At 42.9% G+C, this 8750-nt stretch overlaps 1 long non-coding RNA gene across 10 annotated transcripts; it reads left to right on the top strand.

Moving 5' to 3' along the window:
- The first annotated feature begins 654 nt into the window (after window positions 1-654).
- LOC119296183 lies at window positions 655-4029 on the top strand. Of its 10 annotated transcripts, none has more exons than XR_005144989.1 (6): window positions 655-839; window positions 920-1026; window positions 1115-1257; window positions 1366-3109; window positions 3241-3297; window positions 3452-4029. It is a non-coding gene; the product is annotated as an uncharacterized LOC119296183 (long non-coding RNA). The 10 variants fall into 10 exon arrangements; XR_005144995.1 differs by having other exon boundaries at window positions 3557-4029; XR_005144990.1 differs by having other exon boundaries at window positions 1366-2593; window positions 2759-3109; window positions 3241-4029.
- The last annotated feature ends 4721 nt before the right edge of the window (window positions 4030-8750 follow it).

Here is an 8750-nt window from a genome sequence, read left to right on the forward strand (position 1 = left end):
AATTCATTCAAGAAGTAAAGTATGAATCAGAAACTTTATTGAAAACTAACAAACTATGATCTCAGTCATTGAAGCAATTGCAATTTATCATAACACCGGAAAGAGTCAATATGAGAGCTTTTCAACAAGTCCACATACTCAACTATCATTTAATCTTTCAGAATTGCTAACACTCGCGCAATACTTATGAGTTCAAAGTTTCAGTCGGGCACAGAGAAAGATAGGGGCTTACAGTTTCGCCTCCCAACCTTTTACCTCAAGTGTAATGTCAACAATAATATTTTATGATAACCTACATCCGAGTGGATATATACACCTGAATCTCGCCAACACATAGTGATTGCCAAAAGAAAAAGTGTAAAAAGGAAAGGTGAAGATCACCATGACTCTTGTATAAGGGTACTTTAACATATAATGTTGCTAGCCAACTTGGCACCACGAAGCTCCTTCGATCTGGTCCACTTCTGGACGTCGGATCGGCCATCAGACGCATTTGGGCCGTCAGATATTCACTTCATGGTCAAATCCAATTTTCACCCACGGTCATTTTCATTGGCCTATGACTGGTGGGCTCATCTCATGCACTCATTGGCTGGGTGTGCCTTTCCCATGTTCCTGAGGGATTCGCCGGTCCCCTCCGCCCGCGCCCCACGCTCGACCTCGAGAACAAGAAAAATTTAAAACCCTAGCCGCCAAACCTTCTCCTCCCCACTCCATCCTCCCCCACGCCGCCGCACCCTCTCCTCACACGCCTCAGCGCGCTCCCCTCCTCCTTGTGCCGCCGGCCTCCTTCCTTCTCCCCGCGCTAGAGCAGAGATGCGCCTTCGTATGGGTAGAATGTCGGGGCTCTCCCTAACCTCTCCTCTCTTTCCTCTCTCTCACATCCTTCCCCTTATTTCTTTGCTTTCTCGATCTGCAGCAGCAGCAGCAGTACCGTCTCCATGGACGCGGCAGCGTGACGGCTCCCAGGCACGGATCCCCTCCTCCGCCTCCATCCTCCACCTCTTCGGTCGCCCTGTTCCAATGGTGAGCTCTCCCTTTCCTTGACTACTCTCCTCTCTCACATCACATCAGATTGGATGGGACCCCTGATTTCTTTTTCTGTTCGATTCAGTCCGGAGCAGCAGCAGCTGATTTCCATCTTCCAGTTCATGTTCATGGCCTTGTTGTGGTTGCACGGTGGTCCGTGGGGAACAGCAGCAAATACCTTTGCTACAACCGAGGTCTTGACAGACCAGTCAGGGAGAGATAGGTTCGGTGAGTCATTTTACCCTCTGTTTATACCTCTCAGATTAGCAGAGAAGAAGGATCTTTTTTATCCCCTTTTGATTTCCTCTCTTGTTTGACTGGAACCTTTTTTCATAGTTTTGCAGGGGTTGTTATGCTCTGTCCCCCGTGGTAAGTTTGCTAGGCAGCGGCTCACTCCTCGCTTGTTTTTTAGTTTTGACCATGATATCAAAATTACATCTGGTCGATGGTGTAAGTTTAGGCAGGTACCATCTGCATTTTGTGAAGATTGCCATCATCTAATTTTATTGCGGCATGATGCATATGTAATAAGGAATTTGGTGTTTGAGAAGCATCACCGGAAGTTGGTATGCTAATATCTCAATTGGCAAGATAAAAGGACCACTACTTCTTACCTTCCAGTCATTTTAATATTATAGGAATGCAAGTGTGTACTAAGTAGAAAAGATGGTTGAATTTAGTGCCCCTGCATTTACATGACTAGGTGTTATCAGTTTTTGTTTCCTTTGATGGCTCTGAGTACAAATTGGAGCTTGTTTGGTACAAAATGTTGCCAAGATTAGTTTAGGATCAGAATTGTTGTCATGTTGTCCAGATATTGCTCTAAGAGGTTCCTAGAATTAGTTTAGGATCAGAGTTATTGTCATGTTGTGTAGATATTGCTCTAAAGATTTCGGACGTACTTTTCAGGTTGCTTGGTTATAATTTTTGCCCCCCAAAGGAAAGCTTTGGCCAGCTTCTTGCTAGAATATTATCATAAGGCTTGATTAATTTAGAACATACTTGTGTCTTTTCACTCTTATTTTATTTTAATAGTTATCTGACATGTTGTAGAAGGGGAGCCTTGGCGCAGTGGTAAAGCTGCTGCCTTGTGACCATGAGGTCATGGGTTCAAGTCCTGGAAATAGCCTCTTACAGAAATGTAGGGAAAGGCTGCGTACTATAGACCCAAAGTGGTCGGACCCTTCCCTGGACCCTGCGCAAGCGGGAGCTACATGCACCAGGTTGCCCTTTTTTAGTTATCTGACATGTTGTAAACTATTTCTTTTATTTTTCAGGAAGAAATAGAAGTTGAGGGGAAGCAATTGCATGCTGGAAAATCAGTTGGTGTTGTCAATGTTGGTTTGAAGAAGAAAAGGACCGGCAAATTGATAGCTCAGGCACGTCATACAAAGTACTTGTATATAGCAGATTGCAAGGATTCCCTTATGTTGTAAGATAAAAACCTGGTTATATGTTGCATCTCAAAATCAAGATGTTGATTCAAGAAGAGAAAGGAGTTGTCAGTGTGCCGTGGTGAGCGTCCTTGTCCTGGAGCATACCGTTTATCAGTATAAAGTAACGGGTAACAATGTTTTCTCGTACATATGATTCTGAAGTAATAGAGAGCAGGAAGTGGTAGGCTTAATTTCAGTTAGATAAATAGGTGTACTGCGGCAGCATATATTTAAGCAATCCCTTGTATTTGTCTTTCCTGGTTCATGCGTTATACATCGTGTATATATGCCAGCCAGGGAGGTGGATGGGCTCGTCTCCACTGCGTCGTGAGCGCCGCCGCCGCCTCTGCAACCACCTTGCTCTGCATAGTAGCATGTGTGAGGAATCGGGGACAAAGCGACCACAAGCAGATGACGTCGGCGGCAACGGCAATACGCATGGTGCGCGAAGCCTGGTAAGATGGGCGCGGCCTCCCCACAGGCGTTTCAGGATGGCGTGCCCGGCGGCTCGGAACACGCGCGCCCGGCGCACATGAGGTGTGTCCTGGAGCAGCACGCCGGCGGCAACGTGCACCGTGAGGTCCCGGAGCAGCCCAACCAGTACAGGAGGAACCCTGCCATTCCATCCTCACCTCTACTCATAGGTAATCCCCTTCCTCTTCGTGCCCTCTCTTTCCTTTGAACTATCTCTCTTTTCAGACCGTCTCTCTGTTACACATTTGCATGAAAAAACAAAAGTAAAAGGGAAAACTTACTTTGGGTTTATATGGTGCAGACCAACAACAAAACTATTGGTAATGAAAGATTTAAGTGCAGGTATACTCAAATCAAGGTATTTTATCTAATTGGTTGGATAACTACTTTTCAGTTCTATGCCTTTAAGTAAAACTTAAAACTAAGCATTTAATTATTGTTCTATTGTCTTATTGATTTCACCAGCTTTATGCCAGCCGATTAGTTCTGAGGGATTCCACATATGTGTGTAGGTTATGTGGGAGCCTTTTATAGAGCCCTCATGTTTTCATTTAAATATACTTCGAAAATGTAGATTGACAATAAAGGTACGAGGTCCATTGCTAATGAATAAGTAGTCTTGCTGAAGGTGATAAATCTCCAAACTGATGGATAAGCCGAAGGTGATATTCAAGAGATCCATTTCTAATGAATAAGTAGTCTTGCTGAAGTTGATAAATATCCAAACTGATGGATAGGCCGAAGGTGATATTCAACCTTTTTTATACTGTAGTCGTGCTGAAGTGAAAGCATCTGTGGATGCATGTATACATGCTTTTCAATCTTTCTTTGTTGTCAAACTGTGGCATGTAAAGTATGGGAGGACCAAGTGATTATAAACTGTGTCAAACCCATGTCTTTACATGATTTTTCTAACATGGAAGTAGTCACTTCCTGGATACCGGAGTATGTACATAGAGCTGGAACGCTTATCACCTCATGATTTGCTAGAGTAAAATCAAGCATGAGACATGTGTTAGGATGATGGATTTCCTTATTAAAAATAAGGATGTAATATAAGAGCACTTGGAATGCAGTAGACATATGTTTATAGTATTGTAATTGTAGGATTCCTGATTTATGATGCATAGACCACCTGCATTAATTAGTTTTTATAGTTCCTGTATTTTATTTCTTACTGCATTATTCTGGGTCGTTTCAAAATTTCTGCTCTACACAGAATCTTAAGAAGTTTTGGTATGCACACAGATCCTAATAATACTGAGCTATTTAGTGTAATGCATGTGGCCTGATTACTTCTTTTCTTTTGCCCGTTGTACGTTCTTGGAGGTCGCTTTTTCTCTCTTCTGTTGATCAAGTTTTCTTCTTCTTTCTTCTGCTTAGCAAGGTTTCTTCCTTTCCTTTTTTTGTAGGAATTGCATTTATTGTGTGACCTATGTATTGTCATTATTCTTGCTTCATTGGTCGTGTTGATATTCTGGGTTTGGCCCGACATTGGGTTTTCTTTTGCCTACGTACATTCATATCATTATACACAATATTCTGTTCTGTCTACATTCATATCATTATACACAAACTATTAAAGAAGTTTCTGTTTGTGTTTATATGTGAAGCCTCTTTTTTTTTATTACTTCCTATTAACTGCAACAATGATCAAAACTATGTTTGTCAACTCTCAACAACTTTTATTCATCATACTCTTTAATATGTGAAGTCATTACTCTCCATAAGATCAACATATGATCTTTTTATTTCTTTTCATTCTTTCCATTATTTTATTTCCTCAAGATCATAGGAAGAAAGCAAAGCCCTCATCTCAAAACTACTCTTTATTATATAGCTTACGGACTTGATTACATCGATGTCACGCCCAATATGCGACCCTATCTAAAAGGAACTCGACGGTCCCACCAAGGATAGACCTGCATATTGAAACGCTTTTGCAAGATGGATATCATTACATCAACATTATATAATAGATGGGGATACATACATAAGGCACCCAATGCCACACGAATACAACATCCGACTACGGATGAAACACAAACAGAAACTCAAACGATATCCACCCTGCTAGCCCAGGCTGCCGACCTGGAACCTATCCCCTGATCGAAGAAGCAGAAGAAGAATTCAACGCAAGCAAGCATCGCTCTCGCGTCATGATCATCGCATAACCTGTACCTGCAACTGTTGTTGTAGTAATCTGTGAGCCATGAGGACTCAGCAATCCCATTACCATGGGTATCAAGAATAGCAAAGCTTAAAGGGAAAGGAAGGGGTAAAGTGGTGAGGCTGCAGCAGCGACTAAGCATATATGGTGGCTAACATACGCAAATAAGAGCGAGAAGAGAGCAAAAGGAACGGTCGTGAAGCTAGCAATGATCAATAAGTGATCCTGAACTCCTACTTACGTCAAACATAACTCAGAAACCGTGTTCACTTTCCGGACTCTGCCGAAAAGAGACCATCACGGCTACACACGCGGTTGATGTGTTTTAATTCGGATCTGGTGTCAAGTTATCTACAACCGGACATTAACAAATTCCCATCTGCCTATAACCGCAGGCACAGCTTTCGAAAGATTATACCTTGCAGGGGTGTCCCAACTTAGCCCATGACAAGCTCTCGCGATCAACGAAGGAATAGACCTTCTCCCAGGAAGACCCGATCAGACTCGGAATCCCGGTTTACAAGACATTTCGGCAATGGTAAAACAAGACCAGCAAGACCGCCCGATGCACCGACAATCCCGATAGGAGCTACACATATCTCGTTCTCAGGGCAACACCGGATAAGCTAAGCGTACAGGAACCGACGTAACCCAAGTTGCCAAGGGATGGTCCCGCACGGTGCTCTAGTTTGGGCCAACACTTAGACAAGCATTGGCCCGGGGGGGCTGTAATAAAGATGACCCTCGGGATGAGCGACTCCCAAGGGAAAAAGGGCTAGGTGAGGCAAATGTAAAACCAAGGTTGGGCCTTGCTGGAGGAGTTTTATTCAAAGCGAACTGTCGAGGGGGTCCCATAAATCACCCGACCGCGTAAGGAACGCAAAATCCGGGAACATAACACCGGTATGACGGAAACTAGGGCGGCAAGAGTGGAACAAAACACCAGGCAAAAGGCCGAGTCTTCCACCCTTTACCAAGTATATAGATGCATTAATAATATAAGAGATATTGTGATATCCCAACCAAAATCCTGTCCACCATGGAGAAATCTTCAACTTCACCTGCAACTAGCAACGCTATAAGAGGGACTGAGCAAAACGGTAACATAGCCAAACAACGGTTTGCATAGGAAAGGTGTCAAAGGTTAGACGTTCATGGCAATTTGGGATGGCTTGATAAACAGGTAATAGGTAACGCAGCATAGCGATAGATCGAAGCAATTAGCATAGCAATGATAGTAGTGAGATCCAGGGTAGCGGTCATCTTGCCTGAAATCCCGCAAGGAAGAAGAACGAGTCCATGAAGAAGACGAACGGATGAAGCCGAACCAACCGTAGACGAACGAATCCTCACAATCGCAACGAAACAGGAACTAACAAGAAGAGGCACACAACATGGTAAACACACCACACATGAACAAGGCATGATGCACAACAAGCATGATGCATGACAAAGCTAGATGCGGCTACTCATGGCAAGAGATGATGCAAACAAGAACAACACATCAAGGCAAGTTTAAATGAGGCCGGGAACAACATATAACAATTCCGGTAAGTCCTCATATGCATATTTCGAAATTGGTCCAGATCTGAATAACCTTATGTTCAAGTTGTTAAACAGCAAGTTAAGATGCACAAAGATGATTTACACGAGATTCTAGTCAAGTTACATATAAAGATCATTTAGTTCGGAGCTACGGCCTAGAAGATATGAGCAAAACAAGTTAAACATGGCATTGATGCAAAACGCATACAAACATCAAGCAAACACCTCAAAACAAGGATGCAACATGATAATATGAAACTACATGCAATTCTAAGCAAGTTTCATATAGAGCACACTCAAAACGGAGCAACGGTTCAACACACACACAGGAAACAATAGCAACAATCTGTCCAAAACAGCAACTAGGCATATTGCAAGCATCAAAACTATATGCTACAGCACCCCAACATGAAAACAAAAGACATGGACATGATGTACAGGTAAAGCATTACAAAACATGAACACTGAGCTATCTCTAGAAATCACTAGAACATACTCAAACACACATGGTAAGATTGCAAGTTATAACAATTCAGACTTTGCAGAAAATAACATCACGATGCAATGTCTAGAGCTATCAAACAACATGTTACAGGAACTTATTATGGCAAACAAAGGCATGGCATGAACCTACTAATTGCATAGATCAAAAGTCCCTTACTGACCATAAGCCAAAAAGGATCAGAAAATATGATGGCACCCACGTAAACATAGCAAGTTATATTACAGATTCATACAAGGCAGAAACAAAATTATGAAGGCATGTAGATGAGCTTGTGGAACTCACTACAGAGCAATACATGGCATGGCAAGGCAACCAACAGTAAGAAGGCATGTTTGTGAAGCTAAGCATGGCAATAGCAAGTCCATAGGGTGCATGGATCACTAGGAAAACACATGGAAACAACTGAACTTAATGTTAACATGCTGACAGCAACATTATGAAGCAACTTTGGAGCAAGATATGAACAAGCTACAACAAGATATAAATGCAACCAAGGGCATGGATGGATAGAGGATGACATGTAGATCAAAACATGTTTATAGAACATCTCCAGATTATGCATAGAATGATTAGTAGAAGCATGTTTACATGGCATCACGAAATAACAGATTCAACCTAGCAAAACAGCAACATCATGAACCCTACTTAACAAGCTCGACTCACTCACCACAAGTCATTGCATGACAAGATAAGCATAGCATCATCAAGAAGACATGTTTGTGAAACAAACCAAGTCAAGAACAAGTCCATAGCATGCAAGGATCAACTATAGCATCCTTGGCCAAATTGAATAACACGTAAACAATCTGCCAGAAAACATTTTGAAGCAAAAGTAGAGCACGAAAATGACATGCTAGACTACTCCATAATTGCCAACAAGGCCATGAATGGATAGACAATAACCATATGTTCAAAACACCCTTACTGAAGTATCTCAAAATATGCATGGATCTCTCTGTAGCATCATGTTTACATGGCATGAAAATAACAGCAAAACAGGGACTAAAATCAGTAACATCACGATGCCTAGTTTGCATGCTTGTGCTAGTCACCACATTGATCACAAAAATACATGGTAATCACCTCTGTAAAGAAGACATAGCATAGATCAAAACACATGTAGACTCCAACCTCATAGGATGCACACATCAATCATGGCAAAAATGACAAAAGAGCTTGTTCTGATAACAGACAACAGAAAACATTATGAAGCACTCTTACAATGATGATTCAGACATCAAGATGACCTCAAATGAAAATGATGCAATGGAATGTAATGATATACTCGTTGAGACGAACAATTTGACATATTACACGCACGAAACGGAGCTACGGATGCAGAGATACGATGGCACGAACATGGCATGATAATTATTGCAGAAACGGGGACTTGGTCAAAAACGAGGGCAACCTCCGAAATGGATCTGGATCTGGATCGGGTCCGGCGGGTACTGTAGCAGCTCGAGGACGAGGATGGCCGGACCACTCGCCGGAGTTGGGGAGGAAGGCGGCGCCGAGGGGCTCGGGGGAAGGCCGGGGAGGCGCGACCGGGCGGCGCGGAGGCCGGAGCGAGGCCACCGGCGGGCGAATG

Source organism: Triticum dicoccoides, chromosome 4B (genome assembly GCF_002162155.2).
Source record: "Triticum dicoccoides isolate Atlit2015 ecotype Zavitan chromosome 4B, WEW_v2.0, whole genome shotgun sequence".
In the NCBI taxonomy this organism is placed as follows: domain Eukaryota; kingdom Viridiplantae; phylum Streptophyta; class Magnoliopsida; order Poales; family Poaceae; genus Triticum; species Triticum dicoccoides.